We start from the raw sequence: 18,298 nt of genomic DNA, 5'->3' as shown, positions 1-18,298 counted from the left end.
TCCATGTTGTTGTGAATGGGATGATTTTGTCTTTTTTTATGGCTGAGTAGTAGTCCATGCTACAAGTCTTATTCCTGTAGCCCATCACATGGTTGTGTTTTGAGGTAATTGGCTACCAATTTGGAAAACATGAAACATTAGATATGTACTTTATACTTACATCAAAATAAATTCCAAATGGATTAAAATTTTGAATGTGAAATATAAAACCACGTGAGTAATAGAAGAAAAGAGGCGTGACTATTTGTACACTTTGGGGAGTGCGAGATTGTTAAGCATGACACTTGAGGTAGGCATCCATTGACTTGTCTGCCCAGCAGCCCCCCTCTTCCGAGGAACCTCCCCTGCCCTCGCACTCCCCATCCCCCACCACCATGGACAAGTGGTTTGAGCAAGAGATGTCCTCTCCGTATGTGAGTCCATCTTCCTGGCCACAACGGCTGGTGTAGAGGTGAGCTCCTCATCCAAGTTGGGCTAATCACTCCCCTGGCCACCAATCTGAGTCACCTTGAGATTCTTTGAACCCCCTCTCTGTTCATGAAACTGAGATGTGTGTTCTGGCACTGCCGTTGGAGGTGATTCTAGCCTTCTGGATATAGCCATTATGAGAAAATAAAGCTCTGACAAGGAGAGAAAGGCAAGGTGAGAAGCAAAGAGGTGATGCTTAGTCTCTGCTTCCTGTAATGCTAGGTTACACCCCTGTCCTTTCTGGTTATGTGAGTTAATAAATTCTCACTTTTGCCTCAGCTTATTTTAGCTCAATTTCTGTCACTTACTATCCAAATTTCCAATTCAAACAATATCAGAGACAGGAATCATTCAAATTGGTAGATTTTTAAATTAAAAGCCTTTGTGTGTGTGTGTGTGTGTGTGTGGGAGATCAGCCCTGAGCTAACATCCATGCTAATCTTCCTCTTTTTTTTTTTTTTTTTTGCTGAGGAAGACCAGCTCTGAGCTAACATCTATTGCCAATCCCCCTCCTTTTTTTTCTCCCCCAAAGCCCCAGTAGATAGTTGTATGTCATAGTTGCACATCCTTCTGCGTCCCACATACATGTGGGATGCAGCCTCAGCATGGCCAGAGAAGCGGTGCGGCAGTGGGTGCCCGGATCCGAACCCTGGGCCGCCAGTAGCGGAGCGTGCGCACTTAACCACTAAGCCATGGGGCCGGCCCTTAAAAGCCTTTTAAAACCAGTTTAAAAAACCCACAAAATTAAAAGACAGGTGAGAAAATTTTACAACACACATGACGGATGCTTTTGGCTCCTTCCCCTCATGGTCCCAAGCTGGCTGCCACAGCTTCAGTCATCTCCTCATACCATGTCCAGAGGATGTAAAAGGGACTGGGGTGTCTTCTGTCTTGTGTCCCTTTGTAAGAGCAAGGAAAATCTCATAACTCTTTGCCCTCACCCTCATTCCCAGTAGACTTTCACATCTCTTCAGCTAGAATAGCATCACATAACGCCAAGAACCGTAAAAGCATGGAGGGTGGAATTACCATGACTGGCTAAGATATATGAAGAGTCACTACCTGGGATAGGGTACCTGTGAGCTGTATGGAAGGTGAGAACCTAAACAAAATCAGGGCTCCGCTAGCAGGGAAAAAATAGGACAGCTGAGATCGTAGGGGCAGTAGGGACAGAGATTTGAGCAGACTAACCAACAGGTTCTGCCATACTAGACAAGAAACTTAAATACCTAGGACAGTCTTCTGAGTCCTGCCCATTCCATGGAATGGCTTAAGAGACTGCTGAGCTCCCCTCGAGCTCACCATACACCAGGAACAGTGTACTTATTCAGAGCATAAACATTAGAGTCAAGTGGAACTGAGTTCAAGTCTCAACTCCACCACTAACCAGTTATGTGTCGGGGGGCTTCTTAATAACCTCTCGAAGCCTTCAGTTTCTTCATCTGTAAGATGATGATAATAATTGATAATTATTGATAATAATTAACGGTAATCATTGTACCAACCTCATAAAGTCTTTGTGAGAGTTCAATGACATGATGTGTCTAAAGTGCACAGCAAAGCGGTTGGCACACAGTGACCACTCGATGCATGTTACCTATCGTCGTTATTATGATTGTTATTCTTATCATAACCTTGATTAGAAGAGGGAACAATGGCACTTACATCCATATGGAGGAAAAGAGGCAAGTAAGTAATCGAATGAGACAGTTTCGTAGTGGTGCTATGAGAACAGCAAAACGTCTTTGTGGGTAATCACTACAGACATCTCTCACTATTTCCTAAGGGTAGACTCCAAGAAATGAGACTGCTGGTCCCACAAATAGTCAGAGGGTCTACATGAAGGTTCTAGACCTGTTGACAAACAACCTCAGCTAATGAGATCAGGTTGCATCCACCCAAGAGTTTTGAAAGAACTCGAAAGTAAAAGGGTTGAAAGCAGCGCTAAATGTAATGATTTACTATTACAAAGGGACGCTGTGCTGCAGGACTGGCAGGCTGCCCTGAACAAGTAAGGTCCTGAAGGACACTCTAGAAACTGGGCTCCCAAGTTGGACTTCTGTGTTGTGAAAGCTGCTGCAGTTAATCCTGAAGGAATGCTTCCCTGAATGTGTCACTGGCACCAGGCACTAGGGACCTTGGAGGGTATACCTTCTCACGTGCTTAGTGACTTTTCATTGTGAGTTCCTCAGGGTTCTCTCTGTGGGAGCCAGTTGAGCCCTGGGTTTACAGTGAGAATCTGTGTTTGATTCAGTCTTGTACCCAGGAACATTAATAAGTCAGGTTCGCTATAAACTAAATGTAGCTAGAGATCTTTTAGGTCACTCAGTGCAATTTCAGGCGCCAAACCTTTGTGATGGTGTCCTTATGGTTAGGAATTTTCCAAGGCCTGAATAGCCACGTATCCCCATCATCATCTGTTTTGGGGTGGATTTTATTTTTATTCATCCTTCAGAGTGTTGCCCTTGAGGTTCCTAGCTTTCAGCAGAGGTCTCAGGTCCCCAGCTTTGTCTCCTGCCTCCCTCATGTGTGGCCTGTCAAACCCAGGCCCTAGACACCAGAGATGAGCAGACACTTCAGGGAAGTCTCTCTAGGGTATGCTTTCCTTCTGGATTAGTGCTTTCTTCTCATTTATGGCCTCTAAGGAATTCCCTTACTTTCCCATCAGCTCATTCATGCCTTGAAAAAAGAAGCCTTTTGCCTGGAACCCACCATTTTTCGGTGTGCTATATGGGGAAGCTTTCTCTGATCGCTTGTCTGCCATATGGCCAGAAGTAGAAGTCCAGGAGACTTGTAAGTCTGAGAGATTATAAATGGTGTGGCTGGAGTAAAACAGGCTTAACCATTAAATCTTGGAACACTAGAATGAGGAAGCCCATGCACAGTACAAAGGACAAATGCCTGGAGATACTGCTTTACAGAAAAGATAGTGAGTTTACGCATCTTACTCCAGGGGACAAGCTGGAGAAATGTGGCCCTCAGTGAGTGCTTGCTGAATGAACAGAAGGCAGGTAAGGGCAGAGTTGGACGGACTTTTCAGTTGGTTGAATTACCAGACCCAAGTTATATAAATCAACTCACTTCGACTTTGAATGGAGTATCCAGAGCCAGCTACTAATGGATTCTGTCCTGTTGTTTCCTGTTCAACCAGATCCTCTTATATGTGCTTTATATGACGTTTCCTGTTTTATCAATGTTATATATGAGAGCATTGGTGACATAAAATTAGATTTGTACATGACTCTAAGCTAATGGTGTTAACTAGTATGTGGAAGGTAGAAAAGCAATCCTTGTCCTCCTCCCCCCCGAAAATCACAAACAGGGAATAGATGAGTTAAAATGTAATAGGGCCAAATGTTCTGCATGTAGGTGGAAAAGTCTACAAAATAACCCTGTGGCCACCATCCAAGACAGAACATCAGTCTGGAAAAAATAAGTAAGAAAGGACTAGAAGTGAAGGATGTGTCTCTGACAGCAATGGTAGTAAACAAGTCCCAGGGCTCATCACGCACTGTAAGCTCAACCTGAGCCAAGACTGTGATTCAATAAACGTTAAACAAATCTTAGGCTCCACGGTCAGCGGTACAGAGTCCAAACATGAAGGGGGAGGCATGCCTGCCTCCACAATGGTCAAGTCACCTGCATGCAGGGCTTCACCTTCTGGGCACTGGAACAAAGCAGAGAGCAGCGAGAGGAGAGCTAGCAATACGGGCAAGGAGCAACAGAAGCTTCTCCTCTGGGGTTCAGCCAGAAGAGCGGCTTAGGCTGAAGAAGGGGCTTGGGAGGGGGCCTGTGTTAGTCTGCTATGGCCGTCAAAACCAAGTACCACAGACTGGGCAGCTTAAACAACAGACATGTATGGCCTGATGGTCTGGAGGCTGGAAGTACAAGATCAAGGTGTTGGCAGGATTGGTTCCTTCTGAGGCCTCTCTCCTCGGCTTCTAGATGGCTGTCCTCTCCCTGTGTCCTCACATGGTCTTCCCTCTGTGTCTGTGTCCTAATCGCCTTTTGTTTTAAAGACACCAGTCTTATGGGGTTAGGGCCCAGCCCAAAGACCTCATTTTAACTTAATTAACTTTAAAAAACCCTATCTCCAAATACAGTCACATTCTGAGGTACTGGGGGTTAGGACTTCAATATATGCATTTTAGGGGGGGACCTGATTCAGCCCATAACAGTGCCTGACTCTTGTCTCCACTCGCAGACAAGGAAACAGATTTCTCCTTTGTGGTCACAGCAGACCAAGCAAAAAGACCACTGTATGGGGGTTATTAGGAACACCGATTCTGGTTCAATATAAGGAAAAGCTTCGTAAGACATAAGGAAGAGCTTTGCCTTAGGAAGGGGTGGTTTCAAAGCTGGTCAAAGAGAGGAAAGATAGTCTCGTGTCGGGAATGTTGTATCAGAGCAAAGGTGGACTAGACGGTCCCTCAGGATGCCTCCGTGAGCCTGAGGTTCTTTGATGCTGAGTGGTGCTGGGTGCGATGAAGGGTGTAGCTCATAGACGGCTAACGGATTAGATAATAAGGCTAGCCATTTTGAGGATATATGTGCATAATTACAAAATATCTCTTGTGCTCCCCTTTAATGACAGAACCCCAGACCCCATGAGTAATGGTTTTGGACCAGGGGGCCATTTCTTCTTAAGCTTTTTTTCTTTTTAGATTGAGGTATAATTGACATATAACGTTATATTAGTTTCAGGTGTACAATATAATGATTCAATATTTGTATATATTGCAAAATGATCACCATAGTTACAGTTTTTTTTCTTGTGATGAGACCATTTAAGATCTACTCTCTTAGCAACTTTCAAATAAACAATACGGTATTAGTAACTATAGTCCCCATGCTGTACGTTACATCTGCATGACTTACTTTATAACTGGAATTTTGTACTTTTTTTTGTTTTTTTTTTTGAGGAAGATCAGCCCTGTGCTAACATCTGCCAATCCTCCTCTTTTTGCTGAGGAAGACTGGCCCCGGGCTAACATCCATGCCCATCTTCCTCCACTTTATATGGGACGCCGCCACAGCATGGCTTGTCAAGCAGTGCGTCGGTGCGCGCCTGGGATCCGAACCGGTAAACCCTGGGCCACCACAGCAGAGCGCGCGCACTTAACCGCTTGTGCCACCGGGCCAGCCCCAGGAATTCTGTACCTTTTGACCGGCTTCCTCCTTTTCACCAGTCCTCACCCCCTGCCTCTGGCAGCCACCAATCTGTTCTCTGTATCTATGAGCTTGTTTTTGTTTCTTTTTTTAGATTCCACATGTAAGTTAGATCATACAGTATTTTTTTGACTTATTTCACTTAGCATAACGCCCTCGAGGTCCATCCACGTTGTCACAAATGGCAAGATTTCATTCTCTTTTATCGCTGAGTAATATTCCATTGCATAAATATACACCACATTTTCTTTATCCGTTCATTCATCAGCGGACCGTTAGGCTGTTTCCATATCTTGGCTATTGTAAATGATGCTGCAGTGAACACAAGGGTGCAGATATATTTTTGAGTTAATCTTAACTTTTAAGCATACAGATGAGAAGAAATGGTGGCTGGACTGCAATGAGGTGACCCAGAGGGGGAGGAAGTCAAGTCCTGCTCTGTTTCACTCTGCTGCGACCACTGGTGGTCCTCCTGAGGTGAGCTGCCCCCTCATTTGCAGGCCCATTCATATCAGAGAAGGGTGTAAGGGGACCCAGCTGACCACTGGGTCTCAGTAGAAGGCCACTCTGGTTGCCCTTGGGCACCAGTTCTGTGACCTGAGTTTCTGTTTCATTCCAAAGACCAGGTCTCCTTCTACCTTGTATCTGAGTTCCCATGTCTGGAATCCTGCCTCATCCCTGTGCTGATGTCCTGGTTTAGGATTTGCCTGGTACCTTGGTCCACTTAGGACTGGCAGAGGGCTTTGGCCCACCACTCCTCATCCAGGGACTGGAGTCCTTTCCCCCTGCCCTTGATCGCAGCAGGTGGATCTTAGATCCCTCCTGGCAAAAAAAAAAAAAAAAAAAAAAAGAAAAGCCCAAGCGACAGCCTCCACATCTATGGCATGTAGTGCATGGGCGTTGGACTCAGATGGCCCTGTTCTCCTCTCGTCTGTACCACTTACTCTTGGCCTAGTTACTTAACTTTTTGGATCCTCCATTTCTCTGTCTGTAAAACTGGAATTATCACAGCATCTACCCCATCTGGTTGTCATGAGGCTGTAACTGAGTTGACCCACGTAAAACCCTAGTACAGTGCCTGGCACACTGTGAACTATTGTGGTTAGCTAGTAAAACAATCGTTATCATTATTGAATTTTTGACTCACATTGGACACAAGATGAGTTTAGGGCTCTGGGCTGTTGACTGACCGCTGGGCTTGAGCTGCACGTGTGGGCCCACCCAGCAGCTCTTCCCTGTCTGTGTGCCAATGACAGGGCAGCCTCTGTCTATAGCACACAAAGGTGGCAGGGACATAGGAGAGCTCAGCACAACTCTGGTGGCTCTGACAGGCACCCAAGAAGGACAGGCCGGCCCTTCCTCACCCTTTAAGAACCAAAGTAAAGAAGACAATGATAACACTGGGACGTGTTCCCGGGTCTCACCTCCATTTGTCCATATTGTGTACAAATTTTGCATGACCCTCTTTGGAATTCTGGGATTCAACCTGAGGACATAATACCAAGCCTTCTCTGATCATCAGAGTTTCAATCACGGGGAAACTCGGAGTCATCTATAGCAGTGCCTCCCCAGTTTGCCTCCAGTATTGGCCAAATGGCAGAGGAGAGAGAGCACATGGCACAGAGATGCATCTCAGAGTTGGGCTGGAACCTGGAGAGCAGCTGAACTAACTTCAGCGCTTCCTCTAAACATCTGCGTAGTTTGTAAAGGAAAAGGACCGTAATTGCTCCAGGGAGCTTACAGTGTAAGGAAGCACATTGTGGATGTACAAACACATGCAGGCAGCACGGGGTGGCTGTCATTCACTGGCCACATGATCCTCAAAGCTTCTGGTTCCAGGAGTCACAGTCTGATGCTAACAATTGATGACAGGCACTGAATGTTAAGAGAGAATAAAGAAGGATACAGGAGAGAGTTAATTAGAAATTTTGGTGGAAGGGAAATGAGGCCTTCATGTTAGGAAGAATGCTTGAAAGCTTATAAATAGTATTTTATCAGGAAGGTAATGAAATGTCTGAGTGTAGGTTGGTTAAAAAAAAGATGTCAGGGGCCGGCCTTGTGGCGTAGGTTAAGATCGCACGCTCGGCTTTGGCGGCCTGGGATTTGCCGGTTCGGATCCTGGGCGCGGACCTACTCACCACTCAGCAAGCCACGCTGAGGTGGCATCCCACATAGAAGAACTAGAAGGACCTATAACTAAGATATACAACTATGTACTGGGGCTTTGGGGAGAAAAAAGAAAAAGAGGAAGATTGGCAACAGATGTTAGCTCAGGCCCAATCTTCCTCAAAAAAAAAAAAAAAAGGTGGCAGGCAGAATTCAGGTGCATTGAAGGTGAAGACAGACAAACAAACAAACACACAAGTTTTAGTAGTTTAGGCAGGAGATGAATGGAGCTCCAGTGCAGTGGAGAAGCTAGCTTCTAAATGAGACTCTATATGAATGTAATCTATCTGCACATATGCAAAAGTACTTTGCAAGCTGCAGAACCCAGTAATACAGTCACTGTTATAGAAAGGTGGTCACTGAAGGATAGATTGGTGAGAAGAGAGGAGGGCCAGAAAAGAGAAGGACTGGGCTAAGAGTGGCAGAAGCAGAGCTGAGAAGATCTGGTCAACTGTACAAGTCAAAGCAATTTGGATTGAGCAGCGGTGGTGGACTTAAGGGACAGAGATGGAGAGAGAAAGAGGGGAAAGCAGGGAAAGGTGCCTGTTGGGTGGGTTTGGTGTTTGGCTTATAACAGCGAGGATAAAGAAGTGGGGAGAGGGGCTGGCCCTGTGGCGAAGTGGTTAAGTTCGTGCCCTCTGCTCCAGCGGCCTGGGGTTTGCAGATTTGGATCCCGGGCGCGGACCTATGCACTGCTTATCAAGCCATGCTGTGACGGCATCCCATATAAAGTAGAGGAAGATGGGCACAGATGTGAGCCCACGGCCAGTCTTCCTCAGCAAAAAGAGGAGGATTGGCAACAGATGTTAGCTCAGGGCTGATCTTCCTCACAAAAAAAAAAAAAAAAAGAACTGGGAAGAAGTAGCTAGGACAGAAACTGGAACTCAGGCGAGGGCTTCAGGTAGACATATGCAGGTTTGAATGCAGGGAAATAAAGCCCAAGAAGGGGAGGGGACTAAAGAACGTGGCGGAAAGATTCAGTGATTCTATAACACACTCCTTCACCGCTGTGATTCCACTGGTGGTAGAACAGTGTGTACGTTACATGGGGTTTCACACGGTTGGTCCACATAAGGCTTTGTCTGGTGCCCAAGGAATGCCCCATTGGTGGTACCCAAGGACAGACCCATGGTCCCAGCATAGTGTCCTTGTGGCTCACCATCTTGGCTTCCACCATGTCCCTGAAATGCAAGGCTGTTTCCCAGGGGCCACCTGCAAGTGAGTTACATGTCGGAACAAGTTCTCTACACACCTCACTTTTTAGCCAAATGGGGAGACAAGGGGGCAGGGTGGAAAGAGCATGCAATCTGCGGTCACTCGGCCTCTGCCTCTTGTGTGAGTGTGGTTTCATGCAAGCGACTTGACTTCTCTAAGTGTCAACTCCTCATCTGTAAAATAGGGGTGATTTTGGCCACAGCTACCCACTCCGCTGTCTTAGGATCATATGGAATGGTGGGTATGACAATGCTTTGTAAACTGCGAAGCTGCCAATCGTCACCATTCTTTAAATGCTGAAAACTGCATTTCTTCCCACCTTGCAAAATAAAACTGGGGGAAAGATCCTAGAACACTTATTTGGTGTGGGTATGAATTAAAGGGAAAAAATAGCACTGTTTTAAGATTTTTTCCCAAATTGTCCATTTTCACTCTCAAGGAAGAGACAAATATTTCAGACAGACTATTGTCAGGGGGCTGCCTCCCCAGTGGCCCTGGAACACAGACCGTGCCTGACCTGCCAATGCTCCCCTGCTGAGCCAGAGAACAGCCAGATGGCCGCTGCCACCTCCCTCCCTGTGCAAACATCTCTCACCCAGCCGAGTCAACAGCCTCCCTGGGAAAGAGGCGCCTCCGTGCTGCTTCTGTGTGGTGTAGCCCAGAAACAAGGAGGCTGCACCATGGGGTCCGGACTTCGGTTATGTTTTTAATCTGGGCCCCCGAGCAACAGGGTCATCTGTCTTGGCTCCTTCTCTCTTTGTGTAAACAGGGCTGGGGGCCCATGTGGTTTGAGTACAGCCAGGCCCCTGCCCTCACTCCTCCCCGTGTAAACACATTACAAAGAATCTTTGTAACTGTCCTTCATAGCTGCCCAGCCCAGAGGAAGGGAGCCTGAATCGGGAAGGGGGTGAGGGGGGTGCTGGGGGAGGCAAGAAGAGGTGGCTGAGGGGTGGGGCACACCAATACCCCCTGTACCAGATGATGTGGAGAGGTCAGCTTTGCCCAGTATCTGACCGTGAGAGAAAAGGGTCTGTCACTTTCAGCAGAAGCCAAGGGGGTGTGAGAAAAGGGGGGAACAGATCTGCTGTGCCATAGCCCCGACACCTTCCCGACCATAGCATTTCAGTTGTGGTAAAAAACAGAACTAAGTTCTCTTTTTCAAGTAGTGCAGGGTAGAAGAAAGAATATCATCTAGAGAGTTGAGAAAACAAATTGTATTCCTGCCTTTATCCTGCCTCCAATTTAGCTGTGTGCCCTTTGGAGTGTGTATTAACCTCTCTGAGTCTCCTTGTCTAGATACATTAGAATTATACTATCTGCCATTTGTTGAGCCCCCTTGATGTCACGAGGACTTTATATATGTTATTTTATTAATCCACACTTCTACCCATTGAGGGAGGGATGATTGTCCCCATTTTAGAGAGAAAGAAATTGAGGCTCAGCAAGGAGAACTGGCTTGCCCCCAAAATATACATCCACAAGTGGCAGAAGCAGCTCTTTTTTCTGCCAAACCCCCAGTCTGCCCCTGCAACTAAGAAAGGTGAGATTTCTTTTTTTGTTGATTTGGAAGCTGAGACTAGACAGGTACTAGCTGACTTAAAACAGTCTTTTTTGCTGGAGACAAAGGTTCTGACTCAGACAGGCTCAAGGCCTGGGAGTCAGGGATCTGTCCTAGAGATCTCTCACTGCACTCATTTATCACCTTGGTTAAATTCCAGGGAGAGAGAACAATCAACAACTTGTTCCACAGGGGGGAGAACTTGGCAGGAACTCTTGGAATCACTGCTACCACATTTCCATTCCAAGGCAATTCATAAATGTCTAAATTTCCATGGCACGTCCCAGAGGTGGCAGGAGGGAGAGAGAGAACAAGGAAGCCTTATACCTACAGACAGAAATTAGCACTGGGAGGCATTGCTAGAGGGAAGAGTAAGAAAGGCTCAGAGGCTTTTGACGATAAACTCTCGACAATGATTTTCAAGGACAAGGACTGGCAAACTTCCACCACCGGGCCAGATGTGGCTCGCCAGCTGTTGTGTACAGCCAGTGATCTAAGAATTTTACCTTTTTAAATAGTTGGAAAAAAATCAAGAGTACTTGTTCACGACGTGTGAAAATTACATTAAATTCAGATTTCAGCGTCCATAAAGTGTTTTTGGCATGCAGCCATGCTCCTTCGTTTACTTAGAGTCTATGGCTGCTTTCGAGCCACAATAGCAGAGGTAAGCAGTTGCTACATCAACCATATGGCCTGCAAAGCCTAAAATATTTACCATCTGGCCCTTTACAGAAAAGTTTGTCATCTCTTGTTCTAGGAAAAAGCATGCACCTGGGCAGGCTGGGGGAGTCTCACCATTCCCCAGGTAGATATTCATTTAATCCCTTGTTTTCTGTACGGCACCCACACCTCAACTGTGCCTGGTGTCCCTGGTCCAGCTGGTTCTGGTTGGTAGCCTGAGGGGTGTTGGCTCTCAGACCCACGGTGGATGAACGGCCCTGCCATTACCCCTCCCACCCTTCAAGGGTCAAGTCCTTTCCTCCCCTGGCATCCAGAGAGCTGGCAGCCAGGCTTGGGCTCCTCAGGAGGGACACTGGAGGCTTCTCCTCTGGAGGGATTGACCAAGAGACAAGATCTAGGTACTGACAGTTGGGAGTCCAGTTCCCACCAGACCGTCTAAGGGAAACTTTCAGTAGACAGCGCCTGTCCACACCCAGAGCCTTCAAGGGAACTTCCCAGAGTCCCACGCGGGCATGTGAATGGACAACCTGGACGCTTGACGAAAGCCCCTATCTTAAGGGTAGGTGTGGTGAGGCCCAGGATTTTGGGGCTGATCTGCTGAAGGGAGATCCTGAGATGACAGCTGTGTGGGAGCTGAGAGAGCAGCCAGGCCATTTTGGAGCTGGAAGAATGAGCTCCAGGATTTTTCTAAAGAGTAAAATAAATGGTTATATTCAGGTTATAAATCAAACTGTTCTCAAAACCTAAAGAAGACATTTTATTTCAGCCCCTACGGATGACATTTTTGCATTTCTTAAAATTTTTTTTGTTTTTTGTTGTTGTTGTTTAGCAGTTTTCAAGAGGCAATCAAGTCCTTATGTTTTCCCACGTCATTTGTCATTTGTGCATCTTCTTGATAACATGAGGAAGACAGAACTTCCGGTAAAGAATATTCCGTCATCTCTGCCTATCTCCCGAGTGCGAGATTGTATCAACCTCTTGGTTTAAACATTTTCATTTTCCTCTTTCACATTGTGCAGCAAAACTCCCCAAAATGCACAGAGCCTGCGCACCGGTTTTCCAGACGGCCTGGGGCCTGTTCTGCTCATGGAGAGTTGTGCCACTCAGCCAGCTGTGCCGAGGCCATGATTAGTCACTCTGCACCCCCATCCTCCGCTGGTTAAGAACCTTAAACACAGCTCTCGTCTTCATTCTGGGTAGAGAGGAAAATAAGAGCCCATATCTGAGGAAGGATTTCAGTGAAAAGAGCCTGAGCTTTGAAGCCACTCTGTAGCTGCTGAAATTTGGCAACTGTCTGCACCTCAGTTTTCTCATTAAGATAACGTGCATGATAATTCCAACCTTGCAAGGTTGTTCTGAGTTTAAAAGTGATCGCCTCACGGGTACAAAGCACATGGTCCCATTCCTGGTTCCTAGCAGGTGCCCACCACTGTGTGGCTGTTACATGTGTTAATGTTTTATAGATTCCACAGTGCTTTCATCTATCCTTTCTCGGTGAATCTTCAATGAGGTGAGAGGACAAGATTTATGTCCCCATTTAAAAACAGACAAACCCAAAGCTTAGCAATAGTTGAGTACTACGGAATGGATCCTTTGGGGTGCTGCATTTCTGGTTACTGGGCAATGCTGTTACACAACCCTTGAGAAGTGAACTTTCTTGCAAGAGCAATCTTCCTCGATGTGGCTTTAGGTCCTGTCCCACCTTGCCAGCAGCCGAGCATATGGTTGAGAACAGCCTGTGGTTACAGACTTGCTCCCAGAAAGAGGGCGTTTTAATGTTCCAGATGGGACCAGGAGGGCTAAGTGATGACCGAGGACACAGTGGATCCATGAAATGATGTTTTTATAACCATTGCCCAAAAGAAAACTGGAAAACAAGTAATGACTCACTTTGCTCTTGTAAATATGTTTACTACATAATTGGGGTAAGAAGTATCAGGGCAGTTTGCAATAAGGTTTGAAAAATAAGGACTAAGGTCCAAGCAAAGGGTAGAGGTTGTTTGCTGTTATTTTTAAGCAGGCTTAGAGTTCCTCTTTGAACATTACAAAGTAAACATTTGTGTCAAACCACGTTTTTAAAATGGTGTTTGGAATGGGTTGTGCCAAGGATGACATTTTAAACAAATTCAGACTTCTCCAGTCACTTAGAAATAACTATAAAAACTTCAGAGACTATTATAACTGACATGAAAGCAGGATTCACATTTAATTGAGCAAATTATCTGCGTATATAAGGCTTCTGTCTACTTTTTCTTTTAAAAGAAATGTACAGTGAAACTAAGAGAGTTATGTATCAGTAAAAAAAAGTTGAGTAGGTAGGATCATTTCATGCAGGGCAAAGAACCCTGAGGATGTTGTTGTGTAAAGGATGTTTATAATGTTGACTGAGTCAGAAGAAATGAGTTAAATCATATATGCATAGGAAGGTGTCATATAGAGAGACTTCCATGTAGAATGATTAAAAGTTTTATTTCTCAAAACATTAGCAAGAAGCCAATAAATGTGGGTTGAATGAAGAAAAAATATTTACAACCGTAAAATATTAGGAGACTAAAATACTAACGTATAAATGCCTATTTCTAATATACAACAGTAATATATTCCAATAGTCCATTTACAGATTGGCTCTTGGGAATTTGGAGCTTCTTTTCACGATTAAACAGTGCTGTAGACATTAGTTATGTTCTCACAAAACCATAGCTAAAACACCGTACCTGCAGTGAAAAATAGTGGAAAACATTATTGCAATTCTAGCATCTAAGTACAAAAGGAAAACAAAATTGGGCTAGAAACACCACTTTATTCATTTTGGATGCTAGCATTTGAGGATTAGAGGACTACTAGGAAGGAGATGACTTCTGTGGAGATTCTGAGCGAGGTGTCTGGGCTTTCAGATGGTGGAGGTGCTGGTAGCACCCATGTAATTCCACTTCAGTACTTCTGGTCTTTTCTTTTCTTGATAGAGTTACATCTCTGGATTACCGCTGGTCAAAACAACGATTATTGTTGTTGTTGTTTTTTTTTTTGATGAGGAGGACTAGCCTTGAGCTAACATCCGATGCCAATCCTCCCCTTTTTTCTTGAGGAAGATTGGCCCTGGGCTAACATTCGTGCCCATCTTCCTCTACTTTATATGGGACGCCGCCACAGCATGGCTTGACGAGTGGTGGGTCAGCGCGCGCCCAGGTCGGAACCTGCTGCCGCGGAGTGCACGCACTTAACCACTACGCCAGCGGGCCAGCCCCTGATTATCGTTGTTTTTAAGTTCACAAATGGAATGCAGAGAGTGAGAGGAAAAAGGACAGTACGTGTCCTAAGATAAAAGGCAAGTGATGAAAGAAAGCACCCTTTGCAGGGACATACAGAGGAAACTGTGTGAAACGGGTCCGCGATGGCGTAACTGAACGGCAGGCAGTGACCGGCAGGAGCAGGTGGCAGTGAGGGTGTGGGTTCCCTGAGGTGGTGAGGAGATGCCGGATCAGACGAGTCCTGAGCCTTGACTCTTGGTTGCTGGTCAGACCCTTCAGGGTGGTGGATTGTGTGCGGGGGGTGGTTGGGGGAGGGCGAAGAGAAGGAGGCAGGTGCGTCCGGCCACTGCACTTAGAGGACATTTGTAAACGGGGCACTTGTAACCTGAGGACACAAAATATGAGTATTGCGTATATTTCAGTCTCATCCACCCCTCCCCATTTTCCCAACACGCTTTTCCAATTTCTGATAGCTGTGCATCTCTGCTATAGAAGCAAAAATTATTATCCATCATTTCCTTTCCTGAGAAACTAAGAAAAATGTAGCTTGAGAGGTTATAAAAGGACCAGAAGAAAACAATGACAGATAGTCTGTTTCGCTAGAATATGTGTTTCTGGAGTGTCAATTAGCTCAAATATACTTGGTAAACAGGGGAATGATATTAGTATAATGTGAAATCCTGTCGTTGCACACACATTTTCTCAGCATGTTAATATTTTGTGCCACTAAGCAGACGCACCTGAAAGCAAAGCTCACCAACAAAGCTGAATTCGGCAAGCCGCGGGGCGACCCAGTGTAGCACACATCCCTTCTTTCCTCCTGTTGGCGGCTTACTGCACAGGTGGCCACATGCTTTGTTTTGGAAAGGTTTATTGCACAGATGCCCCTCATCTGTGTGTACTTGTCTCCCTAACTCAGTAGCCTCAACCTTTCCTCACAGCCCTTCCATCAAGCTACCTTCTCATTTTATTAAAATTTTTTTCCAGTTTTATTGAGATAATTGACATATAACATTGTATTAGCTTCAGGTGTACAACATAATGATTTGATATACGTATGCATTGTGAAATGATCACCACAATAAGTCTGGTTAACATCTGTCACCTCACATAGTTACAATTTTTTTTCTTGTGATGAGAACTTTTAAGATTGACTCTCGTGGCAATTTTCGAATACAATCACACGTCACTTAACAACAGGGATGCAACCTGAGAAATGCATCACCGGGTGACTTTCTCGTTGTGTGATCATAGCCTGTACTTACACAAACCTAGATGGTATAGCCTACCACACACCACCATCACAAATGCAGTCCACTGTTGACTGAAAAGTTATGTGGTGCATAACTGTACACAACACAGCATCGTTAATTATAGTCACCATGCTGTAAATTACATGCCCAGAATTTATTTATCGTATAATTGAAAGTTTGTACCTTTTGACCACCTTCACCCACTCCCCCAACCCCCAGCCTCTAGCAACCACCAATCTGTCTCTGTTTCTATGAGTTTGGTGTTTTTTTTTTTAGATTCCACATATAAGTGAGATCATACAGTTTTTGTGTTTCTCTGTCTGACTTATTTCACTTAGCATGATGTCCTCAAAGTCCATCCATGTTGTTTCAAATGGCAGGATTTCCTTTTTTATGGCTGAATAATATTCCATTGTATATAAACCACATTTTCTTTATCCATTCATCCACAGACGGACACTTAGGTTGTTTCCATTTCTTGGCTATTGTGAATAATGCTGCAATGAATATGGGGGTACAGTTATCTTTTTGAGATAGTGATTTCATTTCCTGTGGATAAATACCCAGAAGTAGAATTGCAGGATCATATGCTAGCTCTATTTTTAATTTTTTGAGAACCCTCCACACTGTTCTCCACAGTGGCTGCAGCAATCTACAATCCTCCCAGCAGTGCACAAAGTTCCTTTTCCTCCACATCCTTGCCAGCATTTGTCAGCTTTTGTCTTTTTGATAATAGCCATTCTAAGTGCTGTGAGGTGATATGTCATTGTGGTTTTGATTTGCATTTCCCTGATGATTAGTAATGTTGAGCACCTTTTCACATACTTGTTGGCCATTTCTATGTCTATCCTTTTATTTTTTTAAATGTAAATCCCTGTATACTGTAGTATTCATTTATTTATTAGGAATTCAATGTCTTTTTAACTATGCTAATATTTTAAATTAGGATTGTTACTCTTTTCCTTGAAGTTCTGGTTACAAGAGTACATAGTTTTCAAGAGTCTTCCCAACTCTACTAGCCTTGGTCTTACTTTGAGCAAATCTGTAGAACATGAAGATTTGCATAACACGAAGCTTTTAGGAATGCATATGTCACAATAGAGCACAAATGTCTGTACACAAGCTTCAAGAGGAAATAGAATACACTTGGTTTCCACCCTGAGAAATAAAGAAATTAAAGGAGAAAATACTCAAAGAAATGAAAATCTACAAAAAGCAGCACAGAAACAGAATCTAAAATGAGGAAACTGAGGAAAGGAACAAGGAAATAATGAAAGTTGCAAAGATTTGTGCAAAGAAAAATGGACACTAAATGCCAGACATCTGTGATGCTACAAGAGTAAAATACCGAGTGACACCACTTCATCCAAGCGCAGAATGATATGTGAGGACTAACTTAGTACTACCTGCCACATACATTGAGGTGGGTTCTTTATAGGTACTATTATTATCCCTGCTTTAGAAACAAGGAATCTGAGAGTCAGAAAGGTTAACAAAATCGCCCAAGGTCACACAACCAATAAGTGGCATTCAGATCTCATTTTGCTACACTATCCATAAAACACAAACTCAGGGTTTTTTGTTTGTTTCAAAGGGGTTTGGCTAGTTCCAGCAGAAGAGATTTAACAATCTCTAGAGCAGGGACCTGTGGCCACACATTCTTTAATCTCCACACCCCAGCATAGAATAAACATTTATCAGGATGGTGTTGAAATATTTACCACCCTGTCTGCGGTTCTCCCCATCTTTCACCTTTGTGCTTTTGCCCTAGCCGTATCTGGAATGTTCTTGGCTGGTAGGGATCCACAGATCCAATTCCTAGTCCTCCTTCCAATGCCACCCACTTTGCAGTCTCCCCCGTCCGCTGCCGCAGTTAGCTCTTCCCCTGTATCTCTCCATCTGTCGCTCGTTTATATCCCACACTGCATCAAGAACACACGTCAGTTCCCCCACTAGAGTGCCCGGGTCTGGGAAAGGCAAGAATCTAATCTGAATCTTCCTTTCCCCTGTACCTAGCGACGCTCGGGTTCTTAAGTGTATGCTGAAGAACAACGAAAACGGAAAGTCGAGGGATCCAGAGCGCGCTCTTCAGTTCAACAACTCGGACTTTCCACAAGGTCATTTTCAAAAGGCGTCTCCATGGACGGCAGCATGGACTCGGGAAGAAGCGGGGTCGGCCTGAATTCTGCAGCCAGGCTGGCTCCAAGGAGGCCTGAACGAGGGGTCAAACGTGGACCCCCCTCCCCCTCCCCGCCCCCCGAGTCTTCCTAAGGTCCTCGGGGGCTGGGGGCACAAAGGGAGGGCGAGAGCAAAGACGCGAGGGCAGAAGAGACGCGGCGCCCGCAGCGCGTCCCCGGGCCTTCTCGGGGCTGCACAGACAGACACTGGCGCCGCGGCACGAGGAGACCCCCGCCCCCGACCTCGGCGCCCCGAGCCACGCCCCAGCGCGCCTCGCGGAGCACCGACCCCCCCACCGCCCGGGCCCCCGCCGCCGGCCGCCACACAAAGGCCGGAAGTGCGCCCGCGTGCGCCCGGCGCCG

The sequence above is a fragment of the Ceratotherium simum genome, chromosome 26, assembly GCF_057802395.1.
Source record: "Ceratotherium simum simum isolate JZ-2026a chromosome 26, ASM5780239v1, whole genome shotgun sequence".
Lineage (NCBI taxonomy): Eukaryota > Metazoa > Chordata > Mammalia > Perissodactyla > Rhinocerotidae > Ceratotherium > Ceratotherium simum.
This window is presented reverse-complemented; position numbering follows the sequence as displayed.